The sequence below is a fragment of the Nothobranchius furzeri genome, chromosome 16 (genome assembly GCF_043380555.1).
Source record: "Nothobranchius furzeri strain GRZ-AD chromosome 16, NfurGRZ-RIMD1, whole genome shotgun sequence".
Classification (NCBI taxonomy): Eukaryota; Metazoa; Chordata; class Actinopteri; order Cyprinodontiformes; family Nothobranchiidae; genus Nothobranchius; species Nothobranchius furzeri.
This window is the reverse complement of record NC_091756.1, coordinates 58,128,264-58,143,307: the sequence shown is the minus strand read 5'-3', so window position 1 is coordinate 58,143,307 and position 15,044 is coordinate 58,128,264. Positions and strand designations below refer to the sequence as shown.

The following is a 15,044-nucleotide window of genomic DNA, read 5'->3' as shown; positions in this document are numbered from 1 at the left end:
GAGGATCAGAAACTCCAGATCTGACAACCTGCCCCAGCTGAAAAAAGGTGAACTGCCATGTTGAAAGAGATGTCTTACCTCAAGTGGAGGAGTTGTTCACAACGGAGGGAAAGAGGGAATAGGAGTACAACAGCTGCTGTGATGTGAACTTTAACCCTTTGATGCATGAATTATGAAATCTTCAACCATGACTTTTGTAACAGTTATTTTCATTCATCTTTAGGTGTGAATGAAACAAATTTCAACAAATATTTGTAGTAAATTTGTATAATTTACAATTAATTTATTACATGTCCACCTCAGTGGACAGCGTGCATTCTGAACATGAAATATGTTGGCTTGACTTACTGAAGTCCAAATGGAGGGGCTCAAATGCGATAAAGTCTTCAACAGCTGTGATTAATGGCAAAAAATAAATAAATACCAATTGTGAGTACCTGTCCACTGTAGTGACCGTTATGCATCAAAGGGCTAAATCAGAATCAGAAAAGGTTTATTGCCATTGTCAGTGAACAAACAATTCACAAACTAGGAACTTGCTTTGGTACTAATGTGAACTACCACATACCACATATGTATTTCATGAGCGTTCGTCCTTTTATCAAAACTTATTTTGAGCCTGAGAGGGTTAAAAATCAGGGCATGTCTCCGTCACTGCGAGCCAGTCGGAGAGCTCTTGCGCTAATGCATAATGGCATTACACGTCTCCGTCCCGATGCAGACGGAGAAATATAAATTAGGCTTTGATTTAAAATTCTGGGGTTCCAAATGGCCTTCGAAGCATGCCCCTTAACCATGGCCGCAGGACACAGATAATAAACACCCATGCTGCTTGACTTCCAGCCACCCTGATCTTTGCTGTTCTTAGCTGTTTGGGGAATGTTGGCCTCAAGTTAACAAACACTAGGGTCTGGCAGTTTAAGAGAGGAAGAGCGAGCAGTTGGCAGGATGTCACCCTGCCAGGAAGCTTGCCCAGCCACTGGTTACATGCCTGGGATTTGTTCAGCAAGCTGCACTTTCCTGTTTTTTTTTTCTCCCCTTCTTTCTAAAATAGTTTTCTTCAGAAGACAGTAGCAAAGAAAATATTTTCCAGTCCAGAAATAAGTTAATTGCCTTGGCCTGTAAGTATACACTTGGTGGTCTGTGTCTCTGTTGAAATGTGCCTTTGATTGATGTTCATTAGAGAGAAACAGGGTGGTATGCAGCTCAGCGCTGCAGCCACGTTCCAATGGAGTTAACGCTGTTCTGAAAACAAACCGCTCCAACCAGCCCGCACATACTTTCCCTGTGAGATCCTGGCCGGTGCTTTCATGAATACGGCATTTTAACATTCCAAAATGCAAGACTTGAAAAGATTCAGCCCCTATCTGAGCTTTGCACCGGACTGTGACTGAATGCCATGTCTTGTTAGTGATGCAGGCTGACAGAGAGAGAGTGAGCTCATTGGAGAGTGATCCTGAATTGCAGCACTACTAAACTGCAAATGCCCTCCCTTCTGGAGGAAGCAGACTTGTCTGGGTCACTGAGGCTCCATGATGTAAATGCTCTCCCTGTTCTTGGTGCTGTCTGGAGCAGAGGTGACTGACAATGTTTCCTTCGTGTGCTTTCCACACAAAACTTATTGTTGATTAAGTTGCACATTTCTGATAGTGTTGATTCAAAATATACAATTAGAAAACCGGTAAAAGGATTATGCGTCATAAAGATCAAACTGTTGCTCTTGAGTGTAATTTACAACAATTAGTTTCACTTGGTTTCCTGTGCATTATTCATAAATTCAATTTAATTCAAGTTTATTTATATAGCGCCAAATCATGACAAGAGTCGTCTCAAGGCACTTCACATAATAAACATTCCAGTCCAGGTCAGTTCATTAAGCCAATCAGAAATAATGTTTCCTATATAAGGAACCCAGCAAATTGCATCAAGTCACTGACTAGTGTCAGTGACTATACAGCAATCCTCATACTACGCAAGCATAAAGCGACAGTGGAGAGGAAAACTCCCTTTTAACAGGAAGAAACCTCCAGAGAATCCTGGCTCAGTATAAGCAGCCATCCTCCACGACTCACTGGGGATCGAGAAGACAGAGCAGACACACACACACACACACACACACACGCACGCACGCACGCACGCACGCACGCACACACACACACACACACACACGAACGCACGCACGCACGCACGCACTCACGCACGCACGCACGCACACACACACACACACACACACACACACACACACACACACACACACACACACACACACACACACACAAAGACAAGTAATGTGTCTATAGTTATATTGTGATTTCTTAGTAAATATTCTATTTGGTGAGAGATAAACTTTATTGTATTTATCCTAGTGGATCTATAATTAAACGGATAAACTAGTAGTAGCACATCCAACGTCAAGGAAAGCAAAAAGTTATTATCAGGAGAGGGAGAATGTTTTAGTGGTTAGCAGCAGTGTGCTAGTCGATGGCCCCCTGCATAAATCCTCTTTATAAACCAGCTCTTTTGGGATGAGTTTATTTCTTGTAAGTCGTTTACATCCACGTTGAAGCGTAACACGTTCCTGTCTGCGTGTTACCTTTGGTAACTTTATTCGGAACTGGTTGGGGCAGATGTTTGGGACTTTTCTCTAATGCTAGTACTGTTTTCAATTACTGGGAATGCCGTAGCTTTTACAGTCGATGCTAATTTTCTGGGTTTAACATTGAACTCCAAAGGACAGAGTAAATGTGTCAGCTCTGTCAGCTCATGATAAAATAGCTTTCAGATCAGGAGGTGAAGAAGGTGAAGCAGGAGAGAAATACAACAAGTTTCTTTGTACGCAGTCAGTCAGCTGTTCATACATCTAAGTGAGTCTTCTGATGTTTTATTGCCCATTCAGCTTCAGGGGTTCTCCAAAGTTCACAGGAAGGAGATCGAGAGGTGTGGAGGAGGAGGAACGTAGATGTTACTGAGGAAGCAGAAAGCAGTAAAAAAAGAAGTAAAAATAATTCCAACCATTAAGATCTTTCAGTGTTTGACATGTGCTGATTCATTTTCCTACCATTCTGGCTTTGATGGAGTCCTGCTGCGTCATGTGTAATGCGACATTTCATGCCCTTGTTGCATGCATTCATGAGTTTTTATTGTTTGTTGCAAAACAGCTTTTAAATTTGAGCCAGTCCGATTTTTGCTTTTAAAATAAAAGTGCCGAGAATGAAATCAAAATACCGGTTTGGCTGCATTTAGCAAATGAAACAGGGGTACGGACGGTTGAGATGTTTCAATCAAACTCTGCACCCAAATCACAACACAAACTTATTTTATTTGGTAATGTGTACAAACGTTAGAAAATCATAAATGTTTCAAACACTGTATAATGTTTTAAGTAAAAGCAGTGTAGGATACTGCGATCCAATCACATGAGTCAGGCCTAATCGTGTGATTTTAAATGGGTTGAGATCCGATTTAACCTTTTAAAACAACAAACAAGATTTTTCAATTAAATTCAATTCAAAAATACTTTATTAATCCCAGAGGGAAATTAAATGCTGTAGTAGCTCAGAATAATAATAATAATCAAGTCATCAAAGAGTTGTTGTATATTACAATGGTTGTTGGCAGGAAGGATCTCCAGTAGCGGTCAGTGTTGCAGCCAAACTGAAGAAGCCTCTGACTGAAGACTCTCTTCCGTTGTCGGACAGTCTTGTGAAGAGAATGCTCAGGGTTGTCCATCATTTTCTTGATTCTCTGGAGAATCCTTCTTTGCATTATCTCCTCCAGCAGTTCCAAAATTGCCGAAACTCTGGCTGAGTCCTTGAAAGGGCTTGGAGTTCCTCCATCTTGTTGGCCAGTGATCTCACATTGCCCATTATGATCGATGGAAGAGGTGGTTTGAATTTCCTCTTTCTCTGTCTCCATTTTGCTCCCGCTCTGCATCCACGCTTTTTATGTTTTAGCTCATTTGGGAATTGTGGCTTCAAATGAGGTATTATTTCAGCCCTCCTATGTTAATCAGCTGCTCACGATTGTAAACCAGCTTGTTGCCATGGTTACGCATCATAACAAATGTTCAAAAAGTGAAAAAAGCTAAAAAATAGCAGTAAAAATCCTCCAAGCTTCACATCACCAGAAACAGAAAAGTAAAGTGTCCAAAAAATACCGTTTTTCTTGAAAAACTAGAAGGAAAAATGTCCAAGAAAAGGCAAAACTTACAGATAGTCAACAGAGCTACTCCAACGCCCAGAGCAGCGCAGTTCCGGATTTAAAATTCATCCAAAGATAGACATTTTCAAATGGAATAAAAACGGCTTAGTTTTTATTTCAACAAGTTCTGCTACACCAATATTATTTATTTCATATTTGAAAACAACACAGTAACGTCACACAATTTACAGCAGGCAGGGATTCAGACACCAAAATGGAGCTGTTAGCAAGCAGGCTAACACAGAGATACAAACTGCTAATGCACATAACCAAATTGATGTCATCGAACCAGACACGGAGAACTACAGAGAAAAAAAAGGTAGTAAGTTCAGCAAACTTCAAATCCTTCCTTCAGGAGGAAAGAACTACCATAAATATTGTCATTGGGGTAAGTAGCAGCTACGCTAGCGGGGAGGCACGGTGGTGACGTCATATGTTTGATTTGGAGTCCAAGGAATTACAAACTTTTACAAGCTGATAAATCTCAAAGTACGTGATTGGCGTGGTCGAAACACACATGATTACTTTTCATTTAAATTGAAGTACAACATATGTGCGATCCAGGGTGTAAGGCGAAGCAGATTAGAAAATAGCTCTTGTAGCTTGCAACTGCATGCAACTTGAAATAAAAGCAACACTGCTACTTTTAAATATAGGGTTAGAGTTTGGGCTACATCATATTATAAACATGTTTTTAATCAGTGTACTTTCCAAATAAGTGAAAGTGAAACTTAAAGGACAAGCGGGATGTGTTTTCTAATTATTGTAATGCTCCATAATGCTCAGACTCTATCAAAACCTGGATGGCTGGGAGCTTTCTTCAGCTGAATGAAGATAAGACTGAGATCCTCATCTGTGCCCCAGACAAGCTGGTTCCCAAAGTCAGAGACTCTCTTGGTCAGCTTGCTTCCCACACCAAACCTTCCATCAGGAATCTTGGCGTGACCTTTGACCCAGCTCTCACCCTGGATTCTCATGTCAGTTCTCTTGTTCGCTCTTCCTTCTTCCATCTCAGGAACGTTGCTAAGCTGAGTCCCATTCTGTCCCGCTCTGAACTTGAGACAGTTCTCCACACCTTCATCTCCTCACGCTTAGACTACTGTAACTCTCTTTTCACGTGTCTGAGCAGAACCTCCCTGAACCGTCTACAGGTGGTTCAGAACGCCTGTGCTCGGCTTCTGACCAAGTCCTCCAAACACACCCACATCACCCCGCTTCTCCTCCAGCTTCACTGGCAGCCAGTCAACTTCAGGGTTCATGTCAAGATCCTGGTTCTGGTCTATAGGGCCTTACATGGACAAGCACCATCTTACATTGGTGATCTTCTTAGTCCCTACACCCCCAGCAGGTCCCTGAGGTCCAGTGATCAAAGCCTACTGGTTGTGCAGCACCAGGCTAAAGGTCAAAGGTGACAGATCATCTGCTGCTGTGGCCCCCAGACTCTGGAACTCTCTCCCCCTGAGCCTGAGATCAGTGGACTCAGTGGACTCCTTTAAAAAGCAGCTGAAGACTCACTTGTTCAAGCTGGCTTTTGTATGACCTTCTTCACCACTCTCTCTTTATTCTGCTCTCCCCACCTATTCCACCTTCCTCAGGATCCACTGATTTCCCTCTTTCCTATTCACTCTCTCTCTTTCTTAACATTTTTTATCACAATTGTCTCTTTTTGCTCATTTTAAATATATTTTTAAACATTTTCTAAATGCTTTTTAAAAAATATTTTTACAATTTTTGTTTTTGTGAAGCACCTCGTGATTTTTATCTTGAGAGGCGCTATAGAAATGATATTTTCTTCTTCTTCTTCTTCTTCTTCTTCTTCTTCTTCTTCTTCTAATGCTTTTCTGAAAAGATCGGGACTCTGTATCGGCAGATACTCAAAATCAAACAGTTCTGATCAGGAGTAAAAACATGATCAGAACATCCCTAATATTAATCATGTATTAGAACACTTAATAGCATACTTTACAGTTCACCACACAAGTGCAGCTGGGTGCTAGTGCTAGACAAAGGCATTTGCCAAATGAAAGAACAAAGCTCAAACTTTTATGATGAAACAATTACTCTTTACTCACAGTGTGTAATGTCACACTTTCTTTAAACCACCCAGCTCTGGTTTAAAGCCTTTCTGTCCATGTTTGGATGGGCGTGCTGTTTGTCCGAGACATTCAGCTGGACCTCTTCGTTTGTACCGCTCCCTCCCGGACAACTCCACTTCTGTGTGTGTTGCTAGTATCGGCTCGTCATTCCCAGATGTAGGACCTTTCTTGCAGATAAAATGAATGGAACAATATACTGTAGCTTTGTCATATTGTTGCAGACCTTATCTGGCTTTGGAAAAGAGATAAAAAAATGACCCCTCCGACACCTGACCTGGGTTTCTTAAGTCAGATTTGCACAACTCACAACATCAGTGCTTAGTTTCTTCCTGTTTGAACATCTTCGGGGCAGCAGTAGCTCAGGTGGTAGAGCGGGTTGCCTCATGATCGGAGGGTCATGGGTTAGATTCCAGCTCCCGCCAGGGGTATCCTGCTGTTGTGTCCTTGGGCAAGACACTTCACCCAACTTGCCTGTGTTAGTGGTGGTCAGAGGGGCCGATGGCACCAAATGGCAGCCTCGCCTCTGTCAGACCTCCCCAGGGCGGCTGTGGCTACAAGCAGCTTACCATCACTAGCAGTGTGTGAGTGTGTGAAAGCTTCTTTGGGGGTTTTAAAAAGCACTATATAAGTTCAATGCATTATTATTATTATCTTTAGAAGACAAAACTATAACATCGTGACGATGTGAGTGACTCAGACTCATAGACACCCATGCAAAATGCTCAAGTGTTTGTCTAGGGCAGGAGTCAGCAACCTTTTCCCATGCCCCATCATAGGGCGATGGTGGCACAGGAGTGAAGTGCTTGCCCCGTAATCAGAAGGTTGCAAGTTCGAGCCCCACTCAGTATGTAGCTGTCATTGTGTCCTTGGGCAAGACACTTAACCCTCCTTGCCTGCTGGTGGTGGTTGGAGGGACCGGTGGCACCTGTGCATGGCAGCTTTGCCTCTGTCAGTGCACCCCAGGGCAGCTTTGGCTACATTGTAGATCATCCCTAGCAGGGTGTGGGCGTGTTCAGACCAGTTTCCCACCAATAAATGATCCAGTAATGCAGTGGTGTCCAGTCCACCATCTTTGAGTGCAGTACTTCTGACCTGTCAGCCAATAGCTGATGATTTAGCCTCATGCAAAGGGTGGGTAACCCATCGACTATTGATTTGGGAAGATGCCACTCAACAGTGTGAAGCTACCATTTGCCTGCTAATGGGAATTATGAGAGAGGCATTTGAGGGAATTAAAAAAAAATTATTTCTGGCGGCTTATAAGTTGGATTGTGAATGCAAGACTTGTTGTGGACCAACAATTTTATTGGCGTACTTTTATTTCAACTTTGTGTTGGAGATTGCACTATTTCGTCGATATCAGGCTCACGGTGAGTTAGACATTATTCTGAATTTCCAAGTGGTTTGACAAAAATGTTTACTGTGTATGGTTGAGTCCTTGATTGCAACATACCATTGGAATCACAAGAATCATATCTTTCAAATTATGTGCAATATGTATGTTTACAGAGAAATGTTGTAAAAAAAGATGCTGATTTGACGTGTAATGTCCCGTCCATAAAAATATTGCTTAAATAAAAATAAAAGGTGAAGGGTTTGGCCAATCGCTGATGGTCAAATAATTTGTCCTATCACCCAGCCTTGGTCTATAGCGTTAATGAGTACCTTGGGCCTAGTCCACTCGTAGCCGGGGTTTTTTAAAAACGAATATCCGCCCCTCCAAAAACTTGCATCCACACCACCGCGTTTTAAAAGAAAATTCTGTCCAAACGTACCAGGATAAATACGTTGTTAAGGACATGCCAGACCTGTAGGCGGCAGTACTTCCCCCGTTCTTAACCTCGTCCTTCGTCTGTGGTCTTCCGCAAGGAGCAGTAATTCCGCTTGCAAAAACAAACAAGCAGAAAGCGCTTGGACCATTGATAAAGCGAGCGCAGCTCTGAGGGCATCCATGCTGTCGGCTAGTGTAAACACAGGTCGCACATGTGATGTCAGCATTTTTTTGTCGTGGAAAGTGACGTTGCAGACCTTAAAACTCCGGTTTTGTCTGTCCACACGCAGACACCCAAAACGGAGAAAATGGAGATCTTCACTTTGGCCGGAGTTTTTAAAAAGATCAATTTTCGTGTGAAAAAACTCCGTTTTCGTGTGGATGACAGGCCAAAACGTAGAAAAATATCTATGTTTTGGCAGATCCTCGGCTACGTGTGGACAGGGCCTTGGTTTGCACAAGTTTGCACATGTTGGTGTGCAGCTACTCATGTGCTACTGCACATAAACACACACAATTTCCAAGCTCAAATTATGTTGTACAAACACACAGAACAGATCTACAAGTTTGTGAATTTTGAAACAGACTGGCCTTCACAGGGCTGAGACCGGCTTGTTCTGCGCCACATGAAAGCAGCAGGCTAAAGGTTGTGTGGCTTCACTAAATTCCTATCCTGTGAGCAAAGCATTTGTTTCTGTCTAGACAAAGCTCAGTTGTTTGGGAGAGTCGTGCACATGTAGGGCTCCACCAGGCTCCAGGAAGTAGTAGTGGGTTGGAGAGGTTGGGCCTTTTTTCTACCCTGGTTACTTTCCCGTCCTCTGGAGATTTAACTAAATACAGTCAACTGCTGAAAGGGCTTTGTGTGTGCGTGTGTGTGTGTGGTGGGAGGTTTTCTCCCATGGCAGGGTGGAGACAGCACGGTGGACTTGTGCGGTGATATCAACTGTGCAAAAATTTCACCGCCTTAATGTCCCCCTCTCAGGAAATTCGACGTCCCACGTTGGCTGCAGAACATTGAGTTATTATTGCACGCACAGACTCACTGTGTTCAAGTACCCATCACTTTTAAGTTGTGACGCCAAACCCCAAAAGCAGACTTTCTGCTCCCTGCTCACGGAGCCACTGTGCAGCTCTGTCGTCTCTGAGTCATTTCGTGCATCAAGACAAAGCAAAGCAAAGCTAGCGTGACGGCTCACAAGGAGCTAACAGGTATAAAGGTTCATTAACTGTTACGCTCAGCCGTTCCCTGAGGGCTCTTTCGCAGAGCTTTGTGTGCCATTCCACCTAAACAGAGACAGCTAATTGGCTTTAGAGACATTTTGTGTTGACAGGAGAGATCCAGTGTCTAGGTGAAGATAACAGAGTCTGGGAAACAACAAAAATAAACTTGCAGATGCCAGTCCCAAATTAGCTCTTCCAAAGTTCTGTTTAGTTGTTCTTCTCATGACGGATCGTTCACTAACCTACATTTGAACTTATCCGGTGTTTGTGAGTTAGTGTAATGTTCTTTTATTGTCATTAGGTATTTCTAATAGATACGCCCTTCTTCAACAGGAGCACACACACGCACACACACACATTTTGATGCATCACTCGCAGGTCGACTCTGAGCTTCAGTGTGTTTTTGCGGCCTTTATCTCTCTAATGATAATAAATTCCAAAACAGACAGGAAAGTTGAGCAGGTACGACATTGTGTGCATGTGAAATGCATTAGTGAGGTCCGCACCTGCTTTGGGGTTTTCTAACAGCTTGGCTTCAACCTAATTCCATGTGCATGAAAATAAAATTGCCAACACTTCAAAGGGGATTGGATATTATTCACTCTGTACACCTCTGCAGGATGTGTGAATGGTTTTAGATCAAGTTTGTTCTCAGGGAATCTGCGGCGCATTACTCAGAGCTTTTGAACTGCAGAACAGCTGTGACCATATCAAACACAAACACACACACACACACACACACACACACACACACACACACACACACACAAAAGAACCGGTTTTCTGCACATGGGGCCCAGGTGGGAGTACAGGACCGGGTGACAGAAACTTGAGTGAGAATCTCCTGTCCTATCTCCTCCTATCTCCAGGGACATTTACCACCCAAACCACTACCTTTTTGCCATGCTGCCCTCTGGGAAAAGGTTCAGATCCCTCAGCTGCAGGACCGACAGACTGAGGAAGAGTTTCTTTCCCTGGGCTGTTAGAACCCTGAATGGACAGAAAAATCAACTCTATTGATATTATTAATTGTATTTTGTAATGCCTTTGTTTTTATTGCATGGTGCATATTGTACTTGTTTTAGCTATTTTTCTTAGTATTTTTAGCGAATGCCTAATGTGAAGCTCTAGGAAATTTCGTCGAATGGACAATCATTTAATGACAATAAAGGATATCTATCGATCTATCTATAGCTGACCTCACTGTCAGTATAGATGTAGCATGTTGCTACAGACTTGAAAGGCCAAGAGACTCGTGGAGCAGAGAGAAACTAGCAGTTGGTGACTCAGTTGGTTTGGGTCTGCAGCATCAACATCGGTGCCTTTTATTTTTCTTTTCGTGTCCACTGACTTCACAATTTGTTGTTCATGCAGCCTTGATGACACAACAAATCTGTCACTGTCTCAGCTCATAATCGATTGTGTTCCTGCTCTGAAAAGTTGCAGCATTAGTCGTGTAGTTTCTCTCTCAAAGCTGCTGTTTGTTTGTTTCCGGGAGAAGGGTCTATCTCTTGTTGCTGCGAGGCTGATTGAACAGTCTGCTGCCATCAGGCTGGCTGAGATAAGAGCTCATGAGGGCATGGTTAAACTTGTTGAAGGTTTTAGTTCCCTTGGGTCTACATACGCACTGAGGGTGCCACAATAAACCCCCAAATGAAAAACAACCAACAAACAGTAAAGTCTTTAAGGGCAAAAAGGGCTCGTCACTGTGGTGGTACCCAGAGAGTAACAGAATACATGTACATTAGGTATTTAGAATACTAATTATGAGTTACTGTATTCTGTTACAGTTACTATTTTTAAACATGGTATTTAGAATACAGTTACATTCATATTACTATTGGAGTACTTGTGTGTTTTCAGCTTTACAACAGAAAGATGTTGGTCGGGATCTACGCTTGTCTTCCAAACTGTCTCCGTGTGCTATTGGACAACAAACAACATGACACACTCACTGCTATGATGTCAGCCAACGAGGCGGTCCACCGGACGTTGTCATAGAAGATGCAAGTACATCCTTTATCTAAATGAACTTAAGAATCTCTTTCTGCTCTTGACTCAAAGAAAAGCCTCAGTCAAAACAGTCCACAGCTGATGCCAAAGCTGTTTCAAACAAGCCGTTGCCATCTTTGTTTCAGTGACATTCTACCCACTAACATACTGCGATTGGCCTACCAATCCACTAGAGCGCTGAGACTCAACCGCTACGGATGTCAGTCAATGGGGCAGTCCACCATTACGTTGTGAAAAAACTACGTAAAACACAAAAAACATAGAACCTACCTTATTATTTGAAACCTAAAACTTCATCTGCTCTTAGCCTAGGTGAGCATTTACCAAATGTACCATTGAAAGATAGTCCCAAAAACAAAATACCGTAAATCCTCTAATATTAGCCTGTATTTAATTAACTGCCGGGTATCATATTTTGGCCGGTGTCGGAGTCGGCGGAGGTGAATAATGGCTGTTTTTTTATTGTGGCGGGGGGGGGGGGGGGGGGGGAATGTGGTGACAAGCAAGTACAGGGGGCGGTTGTGTCATCCGTCTCACTTTTGATTTGCCAGTGATAGACCGCGAGGGTAACTTTAACCGTGCGGAGACGAAGAGGAGGTGAAAATTTGATGTCAAGTTCAAAGAGAACGTGCTGATTATGCTGCAGAACACTCTGGGGAGCAGTAGGGGTTGTATGAACTAGTCACTAGTCGACTTCAGCGCTCTATAGTGACTTTTTATGCCTGTCATCGACTAGTCGCTGTCACGTGATAGAGCAGCAGGAACTCTGAGAGACTGCAGGCGCATCAATGAGTTTGCAGCCACTGCGCTGGGGGAGGGGGGAGAGGGCTGAAGCAGAAACTACCGTTGTTAAAAGAAATGTGTTTAACTTTGAAAATGTGGGCGCAATTTTAACTGTCAAAAACTCCAGCGAACCATTAGTTCATTTTGCTCAAATAGAAATAGAGGCCTGCCTCTAATTCTGGTCCTCCTTCCAATAAAGGCCTGGAGCTTGAGTCAAATACAGGCCCGGGCCTGTATTAGAGCATTTACGGTACTTAAAGTTTAAAACATGCTCGGTGAAACGATGCAGCAACAATCAGCTGCAGAGTAAAAAAAAAAAAATTTGCCATTAAATTAAATCTGATTTCAAATTCTGTAGAGCTTGACACACTGAAGCTTTGGCTAAAAGCTTTAAACAATCCACCAAAATGCTGACTGCTTAAACTATTCTTTATTGTATTGATTGTAAATGAACAGCTAGCACTAACGGTTACACCGTATTCTACTGTTTCCTGTCATCTTAAAACAGCTCCTATCTACATTTCACAGCGGTTCGTGTGTTATTTTACTGCCATTGCATTGTTTCGTCCATTTTTGTCACTGAAGTTGTTGCATTTCTCCGACCTGTTTTACAAACTGAGCTTTTCAGATGAACGTACCAAAGCATGTCGGGTGAAGACGGTGAATGCTGCTGGTGGATGAAAGCCGTTTCAGCTGGATCATTTATATCTGATGGAAGTGTATTTTAGTCAGATTTCTCCAGGTAGCAGATCTAAAGAGCTCAAACCTCAGGTCTAAAAGCAGCAGTCAGAAACTCTTCAGGACCTCTGTGCTGGCTTGGCGAGAGCCCACCTGCGCAAAGCCTTTGAGCCACATCAAAGAAAGCTCTTTGATTAAAGACTTCACGTTTTTATCCGTGCTTTCAGGGTGTCATGCTTTCATTCAGCAGATGCAGACTGGCTCGCTTCAGCTGAAAGCACGACAGGCATTCTTTTACATTTTAAAGTCGGTTGACACGAAGAATTCTTCAGTAATGATTCACTGCATGTTGAGGTCTTATATTGTGGAATTGGGGCTCTTTATATTTATCATGTCAGACTGAGACTTTGTTCAAAGGCAACACTGCATTCTTTTATTTATGCAAGTCTTTACATAACTTCATATTTTTGCATAAACCTTAAGTGGAGAAGAAGAAGAAGAAGAAGAAGAAGAAGAAGAAGAAGAAGAAGAAGAAGAAGAAGAAGAAGAAAATATATCATTTCTATAGCGCCTCTCAAGATAAAAATCACGCGGCGCTTCACAAAAACAAAAAAATATAAAATTTGTAAAAATAGAAAAAAAAGCATTTTGAAAATGTTTAAAAATATATTTAAAATGAGCAAAAATAGACAATTGTGATTAAAAAAATGTTAAGAAAGAGAGAGAGTGAATAGGAAAGAGGGAAATCAGTGGATCCTGAGGAAGGTGGAATAGGTGGGGAGAGCAGAATAAAGAGAGAGAGGCGAAGAAGGTCATACAAAAGCCAGCTTGAACAAGTGAGTTTTCAGCTGCTTTTTAAAGGAGACCACTGAGTCCACTGGTCTCAGGCTCAGGGGGAGAGAGGTCCAGAGTCTGGGGGCCACAGCAGCAGATGATCTGTCACCTTTGACCTTTAGCCTGGTGCTGCACAACCATGAATGAACTACTGATGACTTACAGCTCTTTGAAAGGTGTTGTTCATTCAGGAACTGGCCCTTTTTAACAGCTTTTGCCGCCGCTCCCCTGTAGTATTATCGATACCGACGATCATAGTTTTATAAGCTAGGGTACAGTGAATTAATTTATATTCTATTTCAACAAGATTATGCAAAAAAACATAAACTTTTAATCATACAATGTATCAAAACTTTATGAGCATCATGTGATTAGGTGAAAATAATAACAATAAAACGACTTTGTAAATAATAAATAACATGTTGAATATTGAATTATAGTTCCTATGTAATGATAAATAATTATTGACACATAAATAAAAAATATACAGAGAATCACATTTTTAAATATCACAAATCAGAATTTAGACCTCTCTCGTCTTCTGTGAAGCAAAGTCACCAATAATGACATCATAATCTAGTTTGATTGGTGCGGATGACCGTGAGACTCAAAGGGTCAAAATGGCATAATTTTAAACTAATCACGGGTGTGACTGACTTTAATATAGTTGACCGTTTTAACATCCTTGTGATGCTTTCGTAGCAGCAAACAGGGCCGTCGCTTCAACACTTTATCACTTTACAGGTGATCCCTCGTTTATCGCGGTAGATGCGTTCCAGACCTGGCCGCGATAGGTGAAAATCCGCGAAGTAGGGACACCATATTTACAGTATTTATTTAACAGGTACGTATTCAGAAAAATACCGCGAATTGGTGAAAAATACCGCGAATTGGCGAATTTCCCTTGAATAAGGCTCCAAAGAAAAAATCCGCGATAAACGAACCGCGAAGTAGTGAGGGATCACTTTATATGACAGGGACTTTGTGCAAGGAACTCCATTAGCATGTTCTGTGTCAACCATAGAACTACTGTAACTTAAGAATAAAATGCATACGTCCCCTTTAAGGGTTTAGCTAAGGTCACGCAGTGACCATGCGGGCTGCAGGGAGATCCCAGCCCTGCTGTGACGCAGTGCTCTTGTATAAAACCACTCACGTTTAGACGCTGCTGCTGCTGCTGCGTGTTTAAACACCACAGCTGTGTTGACGTGAGTGATATGGCCCTGGAACAATAAGTCCAAAGGTCAGGAAACTCTTGACAGCAAACTGTGTAAACTGCTCTGACTGAACCTGTATGCGGCGGCTTGTGGTTTTAATGCCAGTAAATGTGTCGAGAATATACCCTAAAATAGTTTCAGAAGCCCTGGTTTCTATACCAGTAACCATACTCCTTCTGTTGACAGGGACTCTGCTGCGTGTGCAGCTCCTATTTTTAAAGCCACTACCCC

At 42.4% G+C, this 15,044-nt stretch overlaps 1 protein-coding gene across 4 annotated transcripts in view; it reads left to right on the top strand.

Moving 5' to 3' along the window:
• The window catches only part of gng12b (guanine nucleotide binding protein (G protein), gamma 12b), a 37,494-nt gene that overhangs the window by 15,682 nt on the left and 6,768 nt on the right, over positions 1-15,044 (top strand). The window contains exon 1 of one of the 4 annotated variants that reach the window (XM_054749634.2): positions 172-1,121. The exons of 1 other annotated variant lie outside the window; for it this stretch is intronic. The gene's annotated coding sequence lies outside the window, so the exon portion shown is untranslated. Of the gene's footprint in view, positions 1-171; positions 1,122-2,228; positions 4,520-14,464; positions 14,840-15,044 lie in introns of those variants that run through there. 2 more of the 4 variants (XM_015962311.3, XM_054749633.2) reach the window with 2 other exon arrangements.